The following is a 21,606-nucleotide window of genomic DNA, read 5'->3' as shown; positions in this document are numbered from 1 at the left end:
TGCTGCTGTCCTCGCTCTATATGTCCCCCTGCCAGGTTGGGTCAGTTACTATATCATCCACCACTTCGTCTTTCACTTCCGCACCCTGGTCCTCCTCCTGACTTTCTGGCAATTGTATCTCATCATCATCATCATTAACCTCTTGCGACAGTAATTGCACTTTCCCACCATTGCCTTCATGTGACAGTGGCTTCTCCAATATTTGGACATAGCTACGTGCGTTCTCCTCTTGACCCCCTTGAAGCTGGCCAGGCGAGAAGCCCAATCTACAAATGGAAAAGTGAACAGCTCTTGTGAGTGTCCAAGTGTGGGATCAGTTGTCTCCAGCCACTAGGCATGGTGGGAGGAAGGAGGATCAGGGTGAGGAATATGCGTTCCAGCCTCATGGCTACTGAGACCGTGTGGAAGACAGGGTGGTGATGGTGGTGGCTAAGTGACTAGAAGCATTATCTGCTATCCAACCAATAACCTTTTGACACTGCTTTGTGTTCAGTAGTGGTGTTCTGCGGTCCCCTAGTACTTGGGACAGGAAGGTTGAGCGACAAGATGTGGGTGTTTGTTGTGGCACAATTTCAGCTTGCCCACAGCCACGTCCTCGGCCTCTGCATGCACCATTACCATCACGTCCACTTCCCCGTCCCTTGCCACGTACCTTGCCCATTTTTAATGGAGGACAATATTTTCAACGTTCATGAGAAATGGCTGATTTTGGAAAGCAGTTAAATGTGATACATCTGACAAGAACCACTAATAAATAGCAGGCCTATAATTTGCTAATACTATTCTTCACAGACACCTAGTGTGAATAGCTTGACCGACACACTGCAACGAAATGAAAATGGAAGAAATGTCTGATTTGGGAACACTCTTATATGTGTTATATGTGACAGAGAACCACGCTTTTAAATAGCAGCCCTGTAGTTTGCTAAAACTATTCTTCACAGACACTTAGTGTGAATAGCTTGACCGATACACTGCAACCGAATGAAAATGGAAGAAATGTCTGATTTTGGAACACTCTTATAGGTGTTATGTTTGACACAGAACCACGGTTTTAAATAGCAGGCCTGTAATTTACTAATACTATTCTTCACAGACACCTAGTGTAAATAGCTTGACCAACACACTGCAACAGAATGGAAAAGGAGGCCAATATTTTCCACGTTAAGTTTAAATTTCTGGATTTTTTTCGCTGAAATATGGAACAGATCTGGCTTTATCCTGCAGTGAAAGCAAGCAAATGGAGCAGAAAAATTGTGTACTCTGGATTGCTTTTTAAACAAATAACCAGGATTAAGATCAATTTTTTTCCCTGGCCCCTGATATCTGGGGCTGTGTTTACAAATATCTGTAAGAACAGCAGCAGCAGGAACGTTCAATGGACCCTCTTGCACTATATGCACTGCAGTCTGCCACATACACTGCCTGCCTGCCTAATTCCTGCTATCACCACTGAATATATGCAGCTGGATTAGTCCTCAGAAGGACTGTTAGTTCAGTTGGTTATATATATATATACACTACCGCTCAAAAGTTTGGGGTCACCCAGACAATTTTGTGTTTTCCATGAAAACTCATACTTTTATTTATCAAATGAGTTGCAAAATGAATAGAAAATATAGTCCAGACATTGACAAGGTTAGAAATAATGATTTTTATTTGAAAGAATAATTTTCTCTTTCAAACTTTGCTTTCGTCAAACAATGCTCCCTTTGCAGCAATTACAGCATTGCAGACCTTTGGCATTCTAGCTGTTAATTTGCTGAGGTAATCTTGAGAAATGTCACCCCATGCTTCCTGAAGCCCCTCCCACAAGTTGTATTGGCTTCATAGTAACATAGTAACATAGTTTTTAAGGTTGAAGGAAGACTAAGTCCATCTAGTTCAACCCATAGCCTAACATGTTCATGGGCATTTTTGCGTACCATGCAGTCAAGCTGCTCCCACAACAGCTCAATGGGTTTGAGATCTGGTGACTGCGCTGGCCACTCCATTACAAATAGAATACCAGCTGCCTGCTTCTTCCCTAAACAGTTCATGCATAATTTGGAGGTGTGCTTTGGGTCATTGTCCTGTTGGCTAGACGATAGCTACGACTGGGCTGTAAATTTAACAGATTATAGTTTATTTAGAAGGGACCGGAAACAGGGGAAGGGCGGAGGAGTCTGCTTATATGTAAAGTCACGTCTAAAGCCCAGACTAAGGGAAGATATAGGAGAGGGAGAAGAGGGGGTCGAGTCCATGTGGGTAGAGATAGAGGGGGCAAAAAATAATAATAAAATATTACTGGGGGTCTGCTATAAGCCACCCAATATAACAGAGGAGAATGAGAAACTGCTATTAGGACAAATAGACAAAGTAGCAAAACATAATGAGGTGATTGTAATGGGGGACTTCAACTACCCGGATATTGACTGGGAAACAGAAACCTGTAGATCGCAGAAAGGAAAAAGGTTCTTGACAAATATCAAGGATAATTATCTCTCCCAACTAGTGCAGGAACCAACGAGAGGGAAGGCAGTGTTGGACTTAATATTGACTAATAGGCCTGATAGAATAACTGAGGTACAGATAGGGGGGCACCTAGGTAATAGCGATCATAATATTATCAATTTCAAAATGCCCTTCAGTAGGGTTATCAATAAGGGAACAACTAAAACATTAAACTTTAGGAGGGCGAAGTTTGATCAGCTGAAAGAAAACCTTCAACTTATAGACTGGGACAAAGTTCTTAATCAAGGAAATACGAATAGTAAATGGGAAACCTTCAAAATAATTCTGAATACTCAGTGCGAGAGGTATATACCGTATGGGAATAAAAGGGCCAGAAATAAGAGGAAACCAATATGGTTGAATAAGAATGTAAAAGGGGCGTTAAATAGCAAAAAAGAGGCATTCAAGAGATTAAAACAGGAAAACAGCAAGGAGGCACTAATGTGTTACAAGGAAAAAACGAGAACCTGCAAAAAACAAATAAAAATAGCAAAGGAGGAAACAGAGAGACGTATTGCTAGGGAAAGTAGATCAAATCCCAAACTGTTCTTTACGTATATAAATAGTAAAAGGATTAAATCGAATAATATTGGACCGATAAAAAGTGATGAAGGCAAAATCATAGAGAAAGATGAGGATAAAGCTAATCTATTAAATAAATTTTTTTCGTCAACTTTCACAAAGGAAAAAGAACTAACAGGCGAAATGAGAAGTGACAAGCTTAATCCTCCACTAAGTATGACAAATCTAACCCAAGCTGGGGTACAGAAACGCCTCAGTAACATTAAAATAAACAAATCACCAGGACCTGATGGCATACACCCACGGGTACTAAGGGAACTAAGTAATGTGATAGACAGACCGTTATATCTTATATTTAAGGACTCTGTTGAGACTGGGTCTGTACCACTTGATTGGCGACAGGCGAATGTAGTGCCAATATTCAAAAAGGGAGCAAAAAGTAACGCCGGAAACTATCGGCCGGTGAGTCTGACGTCCGTTGTGGGCAAAATTTTTGAAGGCTTTATTAATGAGGCAATCATGGAGCATCTTGATGCTAATAATCTATTAACCCCGAACCAACATGGATTCATGAGGAATCGCTCCTGCCAAACTAACCTGATTGACTTCTACGAGGAGGTTAGCTCTCGAGTAGATCAGGGGGAACCAGTGGATGTCGTGTATCTCGACTTCTCAAAAGCGTTCGATAGCGTGCCACATAATAGGTTGGTATACAAAATGAGAATGATGGGGCTGGGGGAAAATGTTTGCAAGTGGGTAGCTAACTGGCTAAAGGATAGAAGGCAGAGGGTGGTTATAAATGGAATATACTCAGATTGGGTAAGCGTCACTAGTGGGGTACCACAGGGGTCTGTACTAGGCCCAATGTTATTTAATATCTTTATTAACGACATAGTCAACGGGATAAATAGTAAAATATCAATATTTGCAGACGACACAAAGTTATGTAAAACAATTAATACAAAAGAGGATAGTGAAGACCTACAGAGGGATTTGGATAAGCTGGGTAGGTGGAGCATTAAATGGCAAATGAGGTTTAACGAGGAGAAATGTAAGGTCATACATATGGGAAGGAAAAATGGAAGTCACCAGTACTCACTGAATGGGAAATCATTGGGGAATTCAGAGATGGAGAAGGACTTGGGCATCTTGATTGATAGCAAACTAAATTGGAGTGCCAAAAGTCAGGCCGCTGCTGTAAGGGCAAACAGGGTAATGGGATGTATCAGAAGAGGTATAGCTGCAAAGGATGAGAACATTGTTCTTCCACTGTACAAAGCTCTGGTCAGACCACACTTGGATACTGTGCTCAGTTATGGGCCCCAATATATAGAAAGGATATAAATGAGCTTGAAAAGGTACAAAGGAGGGCAACAAAATTAATAAGGGGAATGGAGGGACTGCAATACCCAGAGAGGTTGGCAAAACTAGGACTATTCAGCCTGGAAAAGAGAAGGTTGAGGGGGGACATAATAAATGTGTACAAATATGTTAGGGGACAGTATAGAGACCTTGCCCGGGATTTGTTCAAAAGGAGGGATATTACGGTAACAAGAGGGCATTCACTAAGACTGGAAGAGAAAAGGTTTCAGCACCAGCATAGGAAGGGGTTCTTTACGGTAAGAGCAGTGAGAATATGGAATTCACTGAGTGAGGAGACGGTAATGTCGGATTCACTAAACCAGTTCAAGCGGGGACTGGATGCTTTTCTAGATACCAGGCAGATTTCTGCATATACTTAAAAATAGAATAAAATAGTAGGTTGATACAGGGATTTATTCTGACTGCTGGTTTCAGAGTCGGGAGGGAATTTTTCCTCAGGTGAAGATTGGCTAAATCATTTGGGGTTTTTGCCCTCCTCTGGATCAACTTTAGCAATTACAGAACTAACAGGTCGAACTTGATGGACGCAAGTCTTTATTCGGCTTTACTAACTATGTAACTATGTAACTATGTAGGATGAAATTGGCTCCAATTAAGCGCTGTCCACAGGGTATGACATGGCATTGCAAAATGGAGTGATAGCCTTCCTTATTCAAAATCCCATTTACCTTGTACAAATCTCCCACTTTACCAGCACCAAAGCAACCCCAGACCATCACATTACCTCCACCATGCTTGACAGATGGCATCAGGCACACTTCCAGCATCTTTTCAGTTGTTCTGCGTCTCACAAATGTTCTTCTGTGTGAGGCAAACACCTCAAACTTTGATTCACCTGTCCATAAAACTTTTTTCCAATCTTCCTCTGTCCAATGTCTGTGTTATTTTGCCCATATTAATCTTTTCCTTTTATTAGCCAGTCTCAGATGTGGCTTTTTCTTTGCCACTTTGCCTGAAGGCCAGCATCCCGGAGTCTCCTCTTCACTGTAGACATTGACACTGGCATTTTGCGTGTACTATTTAATGAAGCTGCCAGTTGAGGAGCTGTGAGGCGTCGAGTTCTCAAACTAGAGACTCTAATGTACTTGTTTTGTTGCTCAGTTGTGCAGCGGGACCTCCCACTTCTCTTTCTACTCTGGCTAGAGCCTGTTTGTGCTCTCCTCTGAAGGGAGTAGTGCACACTGTTGTAGGAAATCTTCAGTTTCTTGGCAATTTCTCGCATGGAATAGCCTTCATTTCTAAGAACAAGAATAGACTGTCGAGTTTCACATGAAAGTTCTCTTTTTCTGGCCATTTTAAGAGTTTCATAGAACAATCAAATGTAATGCTCCAGATTCTCAACTAGCTCAAAGGAAAGTCAATTTTATAACATTTCAAATCAGCGAAACCATTTTCAGCTGGCTAATGTACTTGTGCAAGGGTTTTCTAGGGTTTTCTAAACATCCATTAGCCTTCTTACACAGTTAGCAAACACAATGTACCATTAAAACACTGGAGTGGTGGTTGTTGGAAATGGGCCTCTATACACCTATGTAGATATTGCAATAAAAACAAGACATTTGCAGCTAGAATAGTCATTTACCACATTAACAATGTATAGAGTGCATTTCTGATTCATTTAATGTTAGCTTCATTGAAAAAAATGTGCTTTTCTTTCAAAAATAATGAAATTTCTAAATGACCTCAAACTTTTGAAAGGTAGTGTATGTTGTAAAATACCTATACTAACTATGAAGAAGCAAATCTCTCCCTGACACAGCAGCACCTCTCCCTACTCTGCCTGGTTCCGCCTGTGACGAGCATGGCTGCGGTCTTATATACAACTGATGATGCTGTACGGCCAGCCAGTCACTGTAATGCCCACAACAACATGGCTCTAAAGAGCGCCAAACATGCAGGCAGGGGAGCCAAGTTCCCACCTGAGCAACCCGGAAATACATGCCGAGCTCGTCGACCACAGTGATGCTCGGGCGAGTACCGAGCAGTGGCGAGCACGTTCGCTCATCACTATTGTCTAGTCTAGTCTAACTCTAGATACTAATAAACGCTCTGCAAAGGCTCTAGAAAGTTCTTAAATTAATTTTCTTATCTGCTAATGAAACCGACTGAGGGGAAATTAAAGGTTGATTGTCAGCAGAAAGATTAGTCCAAAATACATGCGTTATTGTATTTTAATTTTTTTTTTTTATATGGGGCTATCTTTTTACAGCAGGGTTGGGGAATATTTTTTTCTGCCAAGGGCCATTTGCATATTTATGCCATCCTTGGGGGGGGCATACAAATTGCGAGCTAACTCTGCCCACAAAGTACATCCTGACGCTGGCACTGCTGTCAGTACATAATCTTTCATTGTGTGTGCCTCAGCGTTCAGTAGTGAACACTGCATGCACATGCTCCTAGAGCAAGAAGAAATGAATGGGCCTGTGGCCATAAAATCACAGCTGCTGGTCTAAGCACTGCAGTGCCCAGGAATTTGCTCGGGGGCAGGATAAAAGGTAATTAAGGGCCATAAATGGCCAGCGCGCCTGAGGTTCCACACCCCTGTTTTACAGCGTGCACTGATCATATTATTTGATAGAATATAGAAGGAAAGTAGCAATTATTCACCACGAATAAACAAAACCACCCTTGATCAGCAGTGATATTAGGCATTATCCCTTAAAGGGGTTTTCCAGTCTAGAATGACAAGGCTGCAGTCTCTCTGTGTGACTGCAGACATATAAATCCTCCTAGTGCATGCACTGTGCACTGCAATGATTCACCGGTGTCTGAGTCGGGAATGGCGGTCAAAGATGCAATATGCATACTCCAGGCCAGAACCCGTCTAGTGAGCACGGTCACACAGAGTGACTGCACACTTGTCATTCTAGACCGGATAACCCCTTGAAGCCTACCCCAAATGGTCAATCATAAACCCCAAAACTATAATGGATGTAACAATTTTCCACTAAAACAATTAGAATTACATGTCAGAATGTGAACACTATTTAATGACAGTATTAGGTAGTCATTATGGTATAGTAGTTTTATATTATATCAGTATTATTTAACCAGTTCAAGCTTGGGTCATTTTTCTATATTTCAGGCGGGTTTTATGATTTTATCGTTCATGCATTTTAATGGTTCCCAAATTTTTCTTTTTCAGATATTCAAATAATATTAGCCTTTTTTGTGGTACACAGGGCTTAATTTTTAAGTCATTTTTATATGAATTTGTTTGCTGCAATTGGAGGAAATGTAAAGAGAAATAGGAAATACATGTCCATATTTAACTTTTTTTATGATTACAAAAAACCCTAAAAAACTTTTTAAATTGTGTTTTCCTTATTGTAGAAGTTATTTTAAAATATTGAAAACACTGTGCCCCCCATGAAATATTATAAAACTTTAGGGGGGCATTTTAACATATCACTACATTCTTTTAACTGCTTATTTTGCCTGTAACTGAGGCTGTTACATTATCCTTTGTTACAGGGGAAACTCAGCCTCCTGGCTGAGTAGCAGAGCTGACTGGGTTTCCTAGGACCCAGCGGTTCCTGCTCTCTGCTTACAACAAGCGATCATATGATCATTGGTCTGGAGAAGGGAGCAGGGTAAGTGCTTCTGAATCTATATACACAGAGCTTGTTCTGCACTGTGTATACATCAAACAGATAGGCAGAGATGGTAATATGGTAAATGATGTCTGCCTTCTATGCACGGAGTCAGCTGTATCTAATAGTTGGCTCCTCGCCCCTTCAGCTGCACAATTTCCTGAAAGCTGCTTATTCCGCATAGATGTTTTATAACGTCAGTGCAGAGTAAACTGCGGGTGATGAAAACATATAATGCTTATAGGCAGTCCAGGACTGGTTAAGCACTATGTTGCAATCTAATGTGGGAATTATATGGCAGTTTTATCAGGTTCTTAGTGAACGATGGCATTTTGTAGACACTTTAAGGGAAAATTGTGCTAGATATTTGTCTTAAAGCTACTGGACCCTGATTAATGGAGACTAGTGTTGAGCCACCCCCGTAGTGTTCGAGTTCGGTTCGGTTCGTCGAACACCCGTGTGTTCGCCGAACTGTTCGTCGAACTGTTCGTCGAACACCTTCGAACACCGTTAAAACCAATGGCAGGCAAACAAAAACACATAGAAACGCATAGAAAACACCTTCAAAGGTGTCCAAAAGCTGACAAACTGCTCAGAAGACACAACTAACACATGGAAAAGTGACAAGTACATATAGTCATGCGAAAAGAAAAGAGGTGGAGGAGTAAAAGGAGGGGGAGACACAGATATAGGCATGTCATGCCCTTCTAAAATCCAAAAAGTGAGAAGCCGAGACGGCCAGTCCGCTCCTGCCCGTGCCACCTCCGTGTCGCCGGGTTTGTGCCAGAGCCACGGTGAACCCTGACGGCCAGCCCCCCTCTCCCAATACTGGTGCCTGTCCGCTGGTGGGTCGAGAGAGCCCCCCTGTGGTGGAGGCAGCTCTAAGCTTTTTAATTTAAATTGTCCCTCTAATTTGAATGAATACACTTTAAATCCATTTACAAGGATCTATTGGAGGGCAAGTCTCATGCCAGCAGCCGCGTAATTCCAGCTCCAGTAGCGTCCACTAAAGCTGCTGCATTTAAAAAGCTTTTATAAGGATCGAGCTCGGCTGTCCACCGCAAGGCATCCTAGTGCCAGTCCCAGCCCCTATGCCTTGGGGTGCCTCCTGATGCTCTTCACTAAGTATCCCGTGGTCCCGAAGCATTTCCTTTGAAAAAATTAAGTGTCCAAACTACAGGTGGTGTAGCTTGCTTAACAGCCGGGATAATCCGCTGACTAGCAGACACTGCTACTAGGCACAAAGTATTTCCTGGGCTAGATGCAGTTAAAAATTTGTAAGTAGATACTCTCGTTGGATGCTGAGAAAGCATTCCATAGAGTCTCCTGGCACGCCATATATGATTCTCTTAAAAAGCTTGGGGTAGGGGTCTAGGGGACCCTTTTATAGCCAAAATCACGGCCCTGTATCACAATACGTCACCTAGGCTGAAGATAAATGGAACTGTAGCACCGAGGGCTCGGTTGCTACAGACGTATTGCACCTCACCCAGAGGTGTGATATCTCACTCTCAGATAAGGATGGAGTGTGGATCAGGACCCGACACCTGCATGCATTACACCACATTGCCGTGGGGCAGGGCGACCAATATGCCCCTGAGATGGGCACGACAGTCCCTGTCCCTGGCTGGAGTGGGGGGAGGGAACACTGAGGAAGGGGAACCCTGCAGTGCAGGAGCAGGGAGGAAGCAGTTCCTGGGTGCATTGAGAAGGGAGTATAAAAGGTGGGCACCATCTTAGTTCAGTGCAGAGAAGTCTGAGCAGAAGTGGCAGGGAGCAGGGGCTCTGCATGAGCTCTGCTCCGGAGGCGGGCCTAGTAACAGAGGCCCAGGCCTGCAAGAGGGAGAAGGAAGGAAGAGGAGCGGAGAAGGCTCCAGGAACGAGGAATGAAGGGATCCCAGGGGTGCGGACGGGCGAGTCGCCACCGCACGCCCGAATCCACCTGCGTGGAGGGGTCAGGCCAAAGGGGGAGACCGGTCCCCGAACTAGTGGAGGCAGGAAACGACCCTCAGCTAGAAACCGGAGGCTCTGACATTTTATGTGGCGCAGCCCCTTGCTCCACCCGCTAGGAAGGCACCACATAGGGTCAGGGAAACTGGCGCCAAGTTTACCAAGAGGAGGCCGAGGCAGCCGGACAGAAGTGTTGGTAAGAAAGGCCAGACAAAGGACACACAAAGGGGGTCCTGTGAAGCGCTCCAAAGTTATCTGGGAGTTGTCTGAGCCCCTCACCTGGTGAGCACAGTACGACGTGGGCAGCCGTTACCTGCAGACGTGGTCTGGATAATAAGAACTGTGAGTAAAGGCCCTGAACTGCATCACTGACTCCGTGTCGTTACTGCTGCTGCCCTGCACCATCACCCCCATCCTCCGCATACACTGCCCTGAGGCTATACTCCTCCCGTGGGGAGTTATGCTACGCTCTGCTGCACCCACAACACCAGCCTTAGCGGTCTGCCCTGCAGCGGCGGTTCACTCTGACCGCAATCCACGGGTGGCGTAGTCGGACATTTAAACATCAAAACCACATAAATAGTTCCGCCACTGGTTTGACCGCCCTGAGCCACGGAACCGGATTGCCGCCACGAAGACTACAACCACCAGCATCCACCAAAAAGTGTCCGGCTCCGGGTGTCCCAAGGCCCAGGGGGTGCGTCAGAACATTTTCATCACCTTTCACAATCACCAATGGGACAAGGCAGGGATGTCCTCTGTCCCCTCTCTTATACATCCTAGTGACGGAGCACCTGCTCTCATCAATTCGCCATAACCCCAATATTAGGTGGATTGAGGTGGGAGGCACCGAGTACAAGTGCTCTCTATTTGCTGATGATGTCCTAGTATATATCACTCAATCACATATATCCATCCCTGCTGTTATGGCTGAAATAGATCACTTTGTTACATGGTAAAATTTTAAAATCAATGCAGCGAAGTCTGAGGCCCTCGATGTCTCCCTCCCTAAATCCATATAGGATTCCATCCAGTCCAACTTTCCCTTTGCCTGGCCCTCACAGGGTATCAAATACTTAGGAATTCCTATTCATAGAGACCTCTCCCATCTATGTTATCTTAATTTTGGGCCCTTTATTGAACAATTCCATACAGACCACGGTTGGCAAGTTAGAACTGTAAGATTCACTACGTGAACCACTGGTGTTTTGTGGAAAAGCACATGTACACCGCGTTCCAAATTATTATGCAAAAAGTGTTTAGGAGTGATAAGGGAAGAATTTGTTTGTTTGTCAGTTAAACTCATTGATGGTGATGTGTGTCAGGGCTCTTTATATCACTGTAAGCAATTGCAGACACCTGTGCTAATTAGTTTGGCAGGTGTGTCCAATGAAAGGCAAGACTACTTAAGAAGGCTCTCTCACATTATTAAGCAGCCTACATTTTCTGCCAAAATGGGAAAGAAAAAGGATGTGTCGGCTGCTGAGAAGCAACAAATTGTGGAGTGTTTAGGTCAAGGCATGACTACAATCAACATTGTGCGATGATCAGGATGAAGTGTCTTGGCAATCAAGAAGTATGTAGCTGATTCACAGTACACACGTGTGCGTGCTGATAAGGGCAAATTGAGGACTCTTTCCTACAGGCAATTACGTCAGGTTGAAACAGCAGCGGCAAAAAAGCCTTGTCATAGCAGCAGACAAGTTTTTGAAGCTGCTTGTGCCTCCAACGTCCCCCGAACAACAAGATGCAGGGTCCTTCAGAGGTTTGCAGCTGTGCATATGCCATCCTGTCGACCTCCTCTATCCACTTCACACAAGCAGAAACGGCTCCAGTGGGCCAAACATTACATGAAGACTGATTTCAAAACTGTTTTGTTCACGGATGAGTGCCGTGCAGCGCTCGATGGTCCAGATGAATGGAGTGGAGGATGGCTGGTTGATGGACACCCCACGCAAACACGGCTACAGCGCCAACAAGGAGGAGGTGGAGTAATGTTTTGGGCTGGAATCATGGGGAGAGAGATTGTCGGCCCCTTTAGGATCCCTGAAGGCGCTAAAGATGAACTCCATAATGTATGTGGATTTTCTCAAACAGCACTTCCTGCCATGGTTCAAGAAGAAGAACCGTGTATTTCACAGCAAGATCATTTTTCTGCATGATAATGCACCATCTCATGCTGCACATAAAACATCTGCATCTCTGGCTGATATGGGCATAAAAGGGGACAAACTTATGGTGTGACCCCCATGCTCCCCTGACCTCTACCCCATTCAGAACCTTTGGAGCATCATTAAAAGGAGTGTCTATGATGGCGGGAGGCAGTTCACATCTAAGCAACAGCTCTGGGAGGGTATTCTGTCCTCATGCAAAACAATTGAAGCAGAAACCATCCAAAACCTGACAAATTCAATGGACGAGAGAGTTCAGAAGCTCCTTTCGAACAAGGGGTCCTATGTGAAAATGTAACATCACCTAGAATAAAGTTTTGAGTTGAAAACTGTTTGATTTCAGTTTCTAACAACCTGCTAATGCTTATAATTTCAAAAATGACCATTTTTTTGGTCTTTATTAAAATGAAAAGGTTGATCGAAAAGTTTGGGGGATCTAAGAGTGTGGCAACCCAGTAGTCATGATTACTTCGAATTCTGACAATATGAGGGTCATGCTGCAGGTAGTGCAGCAAGAAGGCACTTATGTGTCTTGCGCATCTCGGAGCCCCAAAATTATTTTCCGGGCTAGATGCAGCTAAAAATTATTTTTAATTTTAAATCTGGTGAAGCTTATTATAGATGGCCTAATAGGATCAGTGCTGCACACTGCTACAAAGCCCAAATTATTTTCCAGTCAAGATACAGATAAACATGATTAGTAATTTGAAAGCTTAAAACGGTTGGTAGGGTGATTTTAACCAATCATCAAGCTTTTACTCTCCCCAGGATGACACAGGGGTAGAAAAGTCGTTTCGGATCCATGATTTGTTCATCTTTATGAACATGAGTCTGTCTACATTATCAGTGGAGAGCCGCGTGCGCTTATCTGTCAGCACACCACCAGCAGCGCTGAACACACGTTCAGACAGAACGCTGGCTGCGGGGCATGACAAGATCTCCAAGGCGTAAGTGGCTAGCTCCGGCCATTTATCCAGATTGGAAGCCCAAAAAGAGCAAGGGTCCAGTGACACAGTCGTGGCTTCAATGTTTACTTGGAGATACTCCTGTACCATCGTCTCTAGGCATTGACTATGTGTCAGACTTCTTGTCTCCTGTGGCCTTGCAAAGGATGGGCTAAAAAAGTGGTGAAATGATTCCGCAAAATTGATGTTACCAGCAGATACTGTGGTTCTGTTACGGTTTGAGTGCTGAACACTTGACGGTCCCACGGTTGGCAAGTTGGAACTGTGAGATTCACTACGTGCACCACTGGTATTTTGTGGAAAAGCACATGTAAGATTCTGCAACAGTCTCTGCTGATACTCCTGCATGCGTGCATCCCTTTCTATGGCAGGAATAATTTCTGCAAATTTACTTTTGTACCGGGGATCTAACAGTGTGGCAACCCAGTAGTCAGGATTATTTCTAATTCTCACAATTCGAGGGTCATGTTGCAGGTAGTGCAGCAAGAAGGCACTCATGTGTGTTGCGCATCCAGGAGCACCAAGTCCCTGTTGTGTTGGTGGCGAGGTAGCAATCATGCTTCCTTCCTCTGTCCTCTCCCCCCAACCTCGCACAACAGAAATTTGATCAAGGTCTCCCTCATCTGATGAGTCTTCCATCAGTTCGTCCTCCACTTCTTCCTGGGCTCCTGCACCTTCCTCACTAGTTTGGCTGCTACCATGCGCCCTGGTAAAATCATCTCCCCCACCCTCACATGCCTGCCGCCTTGGTGCTGCCGACCGTCTGGACCTTGCAGATGTTAGCCCTTCCGCATACAACTCCTCCTCCTCTACTTCCTCCACCTCCTCTTGTGCCACCACCTGACTCCGAATTCTGTTTAACATGTGCTCCAGCATGTAAATCACCGGAATAGTCATGCTGATAATGGCATCGTCAGCACTAAACATCTTCGTCGCCATTTCAAAACTGTGCAGAAGGGTGCATAGGTCCCTGATCTGAGACCACTCCTCCAGCGTGATTTGCCCCACCTCTGAATCTCGTTGGCCCAGGCTATACGTCAGAACGTATTGCACCAGGGCTTGTCGGTGCTGCCACAGTCGCTGCAACATGTGCAGAGTTGAATTCCACCGGGTAGGCACATCGCATTTTAGCCGGTGAAGTGGCAGGCCCAACGACTTCTGTAGAGATGTAAGTCGCTGAGCTGCGGGATGCGAACGGCGGAAGTGAGCACACAGCGACCGTGCCCTCTGCAGAAGGCCATCTAGTCTGGGATAGTGGGCTAAAAATTGCTGGACAACCAGGTTCAACACGTGAGCCATACAAGGCACGTGTGTGACATTGCCCCGGCGAAGGGCCGCACCCAGGTTTGCAGCATTGTCGCACACGGCCTTCCCTGGTTTCAGGTCCAGTGGAGACAACCATTCATGAAATTGGTTCTCCAGAGCTGACCACAACTCCTCAGCTGTGTGACTCACATTTCCCAGACATTTCAATGTAAAAACCGCCTGATGACGTTGAGCCCTACTGCCAGCATAGTAAGGAGGTGTGCAGGATCCCTTCTGCGCAGCTAGAAAGCTTGTGGCATGACCAGACAGCCTTTGGGTGCAGGTGGAAGACCGAGAGGAGGTTGAGGAGGCAGAAGCAGTGGAGGAAAAATGACATAAAGAGGATTGACGCACAACTCGTGGGGACGGCAAGACTTGGACAGCAGCCCCTTGTCCTGCTGTCACCATAGTTACCCAGTGCCCAGTCAGCGACATGTAACGCCCCTGTCCATGCCTACTCGTCCAAGTGTCTGTGGTGAAATGCACCCTGTCACACACAGAGTTTCTCAAAGAAGCGGTGATGTTGTGTGCGACATGCTGGTGGAGCGCAGGCACACCTTTCTTTGAGAAGTAGTGCCGACTGGGCATCTGGTACTGGGGCACTGCGACGGACATAAGGTCTCGAAAATCCTCTGTGTCCACCAGGCGGAAAGGCAGCATTTCTGTAGCCAAGAGCTTGCAGATGGTGAAATTCAACCTCTTAGCTTTCTCATGGCTAGGAGGAAATGGTCTTTTACATGTCCACATCTGAGGGACCGAGGGCTGGCTATTGTGCTTAGACGGGGTTGATAAGGGTGTCCCCGGCAAACTGCCGGTCTGTGAGGAAGATGCAGGCGGACATGTTAGGTTGCCTTGATCCAAAGGTGGTGCTATCGATGTCGGACAGCGCTCAAGACCAGCTGGTGTTACCACCTCCAAAGAAAATGATGACCTGCCAATCACGCTGGCTGTTGCGGGTAAAGAGGTGGCAGGTCTGCGCCCCAAAACAGGTGTGACTGCTGTCCCCCCAGTCACAGAGGATGAAGAGGCCGCGGATGAACAAGATATGGCAGACGGTGGTTGGCCCGGCCGGCTAGACCGCATTGTAGCACACTGAGCTTCCCACTGCAACTTATGCTTCATGTCCATGTGCCGGTTCATGCATGAAGTACTCAAACTATGTATTTTTTGGCCTCTACTTAGCTTTTGCTGACAAATGTTACAGATAACACAAGTTGGGTCATCTTTATCGATCTGAAAAAATGACCAGGCTATGCAAGGCTTAGCACCCATGCGACCTGAAGAGCCACCACGACTTGTGGTGAGAGGCAGAGTTGTGTTTGAGGATGCAGTTGTTGACGTGCTTCCAGTACTACGTCTCTGTCCAGGAAGGCGCAACCTGACCTCGTCGTCACTAGCATCTTCCTCCACCTCCTCTGCTGACCTCATCTCTTGGCTGACTGTGGGTTGACAGTAAGTGGGATCTCCGACCTCATCATCATCACCCTGTGCGTTATCACACCCGTCGTCCTCAGAGCCAACCTGTTCCTGCCCTGACAAAAAACTAAAGTTGTCGCTCCAATCAGGTATTTGAGTCTTATCATCGTCTTCCTCATTGTCTCCACCAACAGGAGTTACAGTTTGGGAATGAGGGTCTACATTATGGTCAGAACCTTCTGCGTCTGGTCCTGGATCCGACTCATAAAGATTCTGGGCATCAGTGCAGATCATTTCCTCGTCTGGATTCACAGAAGCGCTGGAGTCGACCTCTGATTCCCAGGCTATAGTATGAGTAAACAGCTCTGCAGACTCAACCATCTGTTCTACCTCATACTCAGACGGGCAGCTGGAGATTTGGGAGCTGTGAGGAAGCAAGTGCGATTTGGGTGACACCTTTGAGGACTGGAGTATTTGTGATGTTGAAGTTGATGTGGAGGAGAGCCCACTTAAAGGAGCACTTGATATCCGTTGAAGCACCTGCTGTTTTTGTGCCTCATCTGGAATTTGTAGCGATTGGCGTGGCCGTAAGAAAGGGATCTTATCACATTGTCTGCTAAAAGAAGTAGACATTTTAGTTTGGCTGGAAGATGGTCTTTCTTCTGCACCTACCCCACGGACACAACCTTTTTTCCCCTTCCCAACACGCCTATTCCCCTTTCCACCAGCAGCAGGCCTTTTTCCACTCATTTTGGTGGTTAACTAATTTACAACTCTGGAGTTGTTTGCACAAAAAAACAATGGATGGTAACCGAGCAGAGCTGAGTGGCCAAACTGTGGTATTAGGCCAAAACTATTGGCTGGGTTAGATGCAGAAAAAAATTATTTTTAATTTGCAACCTGATGGAGGTCAGTATAGATGGACTAATAGACCAAGTCCCACACACCGCTAGAAGCCCAAATATTTTTTCAGAGCTAGATGCAGAAAAAAATTATTTTTAATTTGCAACCTGATGGAGGTCAGTATAGATGGACTAATAGACCAAGTCCACACACCGCTAGAAGCCCAAATATTTTTTCAGAGCTAGATGCAGAAATTTTTTTTATTCAATTTGCAACCTGATGGAGGTCAGTATAGATGGACTAATAGACCAAGTCCCACACACTGCTAGAAGCCCAAATATTTTTTCAGAGCTAGATGCAGAAAAAAATTATTTTTAATTTGCAACCTGATGGAGGTCAGTATAGATGGACTAATAGACCAAGTCCCACACACCGCTAGAAGCCCAAATATTTTTTCAGAGCTAGATGCAGAAAAAAATTATTTTTAATTTGCAACCTGATGGAGGTCAGTATAGATGGACTAATAGACCAAGTCCCACACACCGCTAGAAGCCCAAATATTTTTTCAGAGCTAGATGCAGAAAAAAATTATATTCAATTTGCAACCTGCTGGAGGTCAGTATAGAAGGACTAATAGAACAAGTCCCACACACTGCTAGAAGCCCAAATATTTTTTCAGAGCTAAATGAAGAAAAAAATTATTTTTAATTTGCAACCTGATGGAGGTCAGTATAGATGGACTAATAGACCAAGTCCCACACACTGCTAGAAGCCCAAATATATTTTCAGAGCTAGATGCAGAAAAAAAATATTTTTAATTTGCAACCTGATGGAGGTCAGTATAGATGGACTAATAGACCAAGTCCCACACACTGCTAGAAGCCCAAATATTTTTTCAGAGCTAGATGCAGAAAAAAATTATTTTTAATTTGCAACCTGATGGAGGTCAGTATAGATGGACTAATAGACCAAGTCCCACACACCGCTAGAAGCCCAAATATTTTTTCAGAGCTAGATGCAGAAAAAAATTATATTCAATTTGCAACCTGCTGGACGTCAGTATAGAAGGACTAATAGAACAAGTCCCACACACTGCTAGAAGCCCAAATATTTTTTCAGAGCTAAATGAAGAAAAAAATTATTTTTAATTTGCAACCTGATGGAGGTCAGTATAGATGGACTAATAGACCAAGTCCCACACACTGCTAGAAGCCCAAATATTTTTTCTGAGCTAGATGCAGAAAAAAATTATTTTTAATTTGCAACCTGATGGAGGTCAGTATAGATGGACTAATAGACCAAGTCCCACACACCGCTAGAAGCCCAAATATTTTTTCAGAGCTAGATGCAGAAATTTTTTTTATTCAATTTGCAACCTGATGGAGGTCAGTATAGATGGACTAATAGACCAAGTCCCACACACTGCTAGAAGCCCAAATATTTTTTCAGAGCTAGATGCAGAAAAAAATTATTTTTAATTTGCAACCTGATGGAGGTCAGTATAGATGGACTAATAGACCAAGTCCCACACACTGCTAGAAGCCCAAATATTTTTTCAGAGCTAGATGCAGAAAAAAATTATTTTTAATTTGCAACCTGATGGAGGTCAGTATAGATGGACTAATAGAACAAGTCCCACACGCTGCTAGAAGCCCAAATATTTTTTCAGAGATAAATGAAGAAAAAAATTATTTTTAATTTGCAACCTGATGGAGGTCAGTATAGATGGACTAATAGACCAAGTCCCACACACTGCTAGAAGCCCAAATATTTTTTCAGAGCTAGATGCAGAAAAAAATTATATTCAGTTTGCAACCTGATGGAGGTCAGTATAGATGGACTAATAGAATGATGCTATGCCCAAAAGATTTTACTTCACTAGGTGCAGTAAAAAAATTGGTATTCTATACACAGGTGGTATATCTTGCAACACAGATAGGCTACTCCACTGACTAACACACTCTGCAATAGGCCAAAAAGGATTAGCTTTGCTAGATTCAGCCAAATGCTGTGAAAAAAACTTGCACAGCACTGGCACAGACCTGCGTGGCAAAAACTGATAGGAACTGATGTAACCTAGTCCTGAAAAGGACTCCAATTACAATTAGTCTTTACTCCCACAATCTATCTATTTAAGAGCACAGACCTGCCTGATAAAAGTCGTAGGAAATGCTGTAACCTAGTCCTTAAAAGGACTGCAATCACAACTATTCCCTACTCCCAAGCTATCTGTATATTTGTGCGAAAATTGGCTTGAAATTAACAAGGTATAGCGCACACAGCAACAGCGGTGCCGTCTAACACGCAGCTGCAGCAGTGAGAAAATGGTGGCGACGGGGAAAATGGCTTGGTCTTATAGGGCAAGGACATGTGACATACACTGCCAATCACACATGCCCTTGCTTGTGTGAAAAAAAGCACTTCGCTCCGTGTGTGCGCTGCTGATAGGCTGACAGATTGCACCTCCCCACTGCAAATGCGGGAAAGAGAAAAAAAAATGGAGATCTTCATTGTTCCTGCAGAGATCCATCCCCTGCCCCTCCCCCCGCCCCGCTGTACACTCAAACTGCGTATTAACATTAATTTTCATCATTACTGAGAAAAAATCCAGTTATGATTTTGGTGCACGAACAGTTATCGAACATAACCTCGAACAGCCGAATTTTTCTCAAATTGTTCGTGTTCGCCGACCGGCTCGAACACCGCCCAAAACAGCTCGAATTTGAGATTGGCGAACAGTTCGAGTAGAACAACGCTCATCTCTAATGGAGACTCAAGTAGAGATGAACAGTTTTAGAGAATAGCTTCCCGAGGGACATAAGAAGGTGGAACACTGCAAGTTTGGACATGGAAAAGTCAGTCTTTGATATTTAAATCATTGGATATTGCTAATTTCTTTGTTAACATTGCATAAGCTTTCATCATCGTTAACTAATATTTTAAGCAGACTGGAAATTATGAGAAATCGAAATTAAAGTAAAAGTCTTGTTTCACAGCAATATATTTTACTTATATATTCATATTTATTAAAGAGTCAAAAAGTAAACATGAACCACAGTTTATGCAGTACATATTAAAATCTACTGTAATTTTCACGGTAATTTAGAAAAATTTCACAATTTTTGTTACTTATGAAATATTGCAAATGCAGCCCTCCAATGTTATTCGAAACTGACCCTAGAATATAGACAGACCAACCAAACCACAAGCGAAATTAATGCATACCACAGACCCCAAAAATATGTAGTTCTAAACCCCAAAATGAATACTGTGCCTTATGAACCTTATTGGGAACAATAAGAATCTGTATTGAGTGCTATTATACATAGCTAATCTGTAAAATATGAAATACAGAAGTTCATTATCATCTCTGTATGGCCAGGATATGCAGTATGTAGACATCTGGATATTCTGTATATCCTATATGCACAGTTTATATAGACCTAAATGTATATGTGTAGATAAACAGGTGAAAAAAGTTGAAACTTCCTCTACTTACAGGACAAGAACTTTTATCTAATCAATTTAATAAATAATATATTAAAAAAACACCTTCAAACCACAGAATCCTTCAGTAAAGATACAGGGAAAACCTACCATACAATACTGCATCTACGAACTACCTGGTACGCAAACACTTTTAAATGCAGTAAACAATACATGCTTCACCCAAAATGTCACAGAAATCCTGTGTAAGTCAAAACTTTTAAAATAATAATAATTGTTATTTCTATAGAATCAACATATTCCGCAACCCTTCACATTTTAGAGGAGATTTGTACAGACAATAAAGATATTAAAGAGTAGCACAGAACTCAACAGATACCGAAAAAAGTAAGGGCCCTGCTCTAGTAATGATTTCCAAAGAATTGGCACAGCATGCAAGAAGTCTTGGAGACAGGAGTGGGACTTTCAGAATATTGAGGATGTTAGTTTTAGGTCATTAGCAGAACGGAGGGCACGGGTAATGTGGTAGACTAAGACGAGGAAGGAGATATAAGGTGGTGCTGAACAATGGAACACTTTGTGGTGAGAGTAGTGATGAGCGAGTATGTTCTGTTAACCCTTTCGCCAAGTATGCTCGGGCCGAGCACCGACTAGTTTCAGCTGCTCGGTGTTATGTTTGAATCATTCCCGTGTGCATGATTTGCGACTGTTTGACTACTTTAATACATGTGAGGAATGTGTAAGAAATAGACATTCCTTACATGTACTAAAGCTATCAAACAGTCACAAATCATGCACACGGGAGTGATTCAAACATAACACCGAGCAGCTGTAACTACTCGGTGCTCGGCCCGAGCATACTCGCCGAAAGGGTTAACAGAACATACTCGCTCATCACTAGGTGAGAGTGATGTTTGTATTAGACTCTGTAGCAGAAGAGTAACCAGTGCAATGACTGGCACATGGTAGAGGCATCGTCATAGCGCTTGCAAAAGAATATGATCCTGACTGCTGCATTCTGGATGGATTGGCGGGATGAGAGTTTAGTAAGAGGGAGATTGATTCGTAGAGAGTTGCAATAGTCCCGATGAGCATGAATAAGAGCAACACTAAGAGTTTTTGCAGATTCAAAGGTAAGAAAAGTAAAATTCTAGAGATGTTTTAGAGGTGTAGGTGATTAGAATGAGTGAGTGATCGGATGTAGGTGGTGAATAAAAAATCTGAATCAAATATGACTCCAAGACAGCAGGCATGTTGCTGGGGAGTAATGGTAGAACCACACTTTGAAATGGCAATATCAGCCATAGGTAGGTTATTGGAGGGAGGAAACACAAGGAGTTCAGTTTTTGGCAGATTCAATTTTTTTATAGAGAAAGGACATAATGTTAGAGATAAAGGAAAGATAATTAATGGTATTCTGTAGAAATCCAGGGGTGATATCAGGAGATGATGTGTATAATTAGGTGTCATCAGCATAGTGATGGTACTGAAAACCAAATCTACTGGTGGTTTGTGTAA

The 21,606-nt window shown here is 43.7% G+C and overlaps 1 protein-coding gene and 1 long non-coding RNA gene across 3 annotated transcripts in view; one reads left to right on the top strand and one right to left on the bottom strand.

Moving 5' to 3' along the window:
* Positions 1–21,606, top strand: part of LOC141265673 (uncharacterized) — a 329,848-nt gene that overhangs the window by 5,977 nt on the left and 302,265 nt on the right. The window lies entirely within an intron of this gene.
* The window catches only part of HAPLN1 (hyaluronan and proteoglycan link protein 1), a 172,481-nt gene that overhangs the window by 103,204 nt on the left and 47,671 nt on the right, over positions 1–21,606 (bottom strand). The window lies entirely within an intron of this gene.

The sequence above is a fragment of the Phyllobates terribilis genome, unplaced genomic scaffold (assembly GCF_046119375.1).
Source record: "Phyllobates terribilis strain yellow unplaced genomic scaffold, ASM4611937v1 Scaffold_1__5_contigs__length_1240528914, whole genome shotgun sequence".
Lineage (NCBI taxonomy): Eukaryota > Metazoa > Chordata > Amphibia > Anura > Dendrobatidae > Phyllobates > Phyllobates terribilis.
The sequence above is the reverse complement of the archived record's forward strand: the minus strand, read 5'-3'. Positions and strand labels throughout refer to the sequence as shown.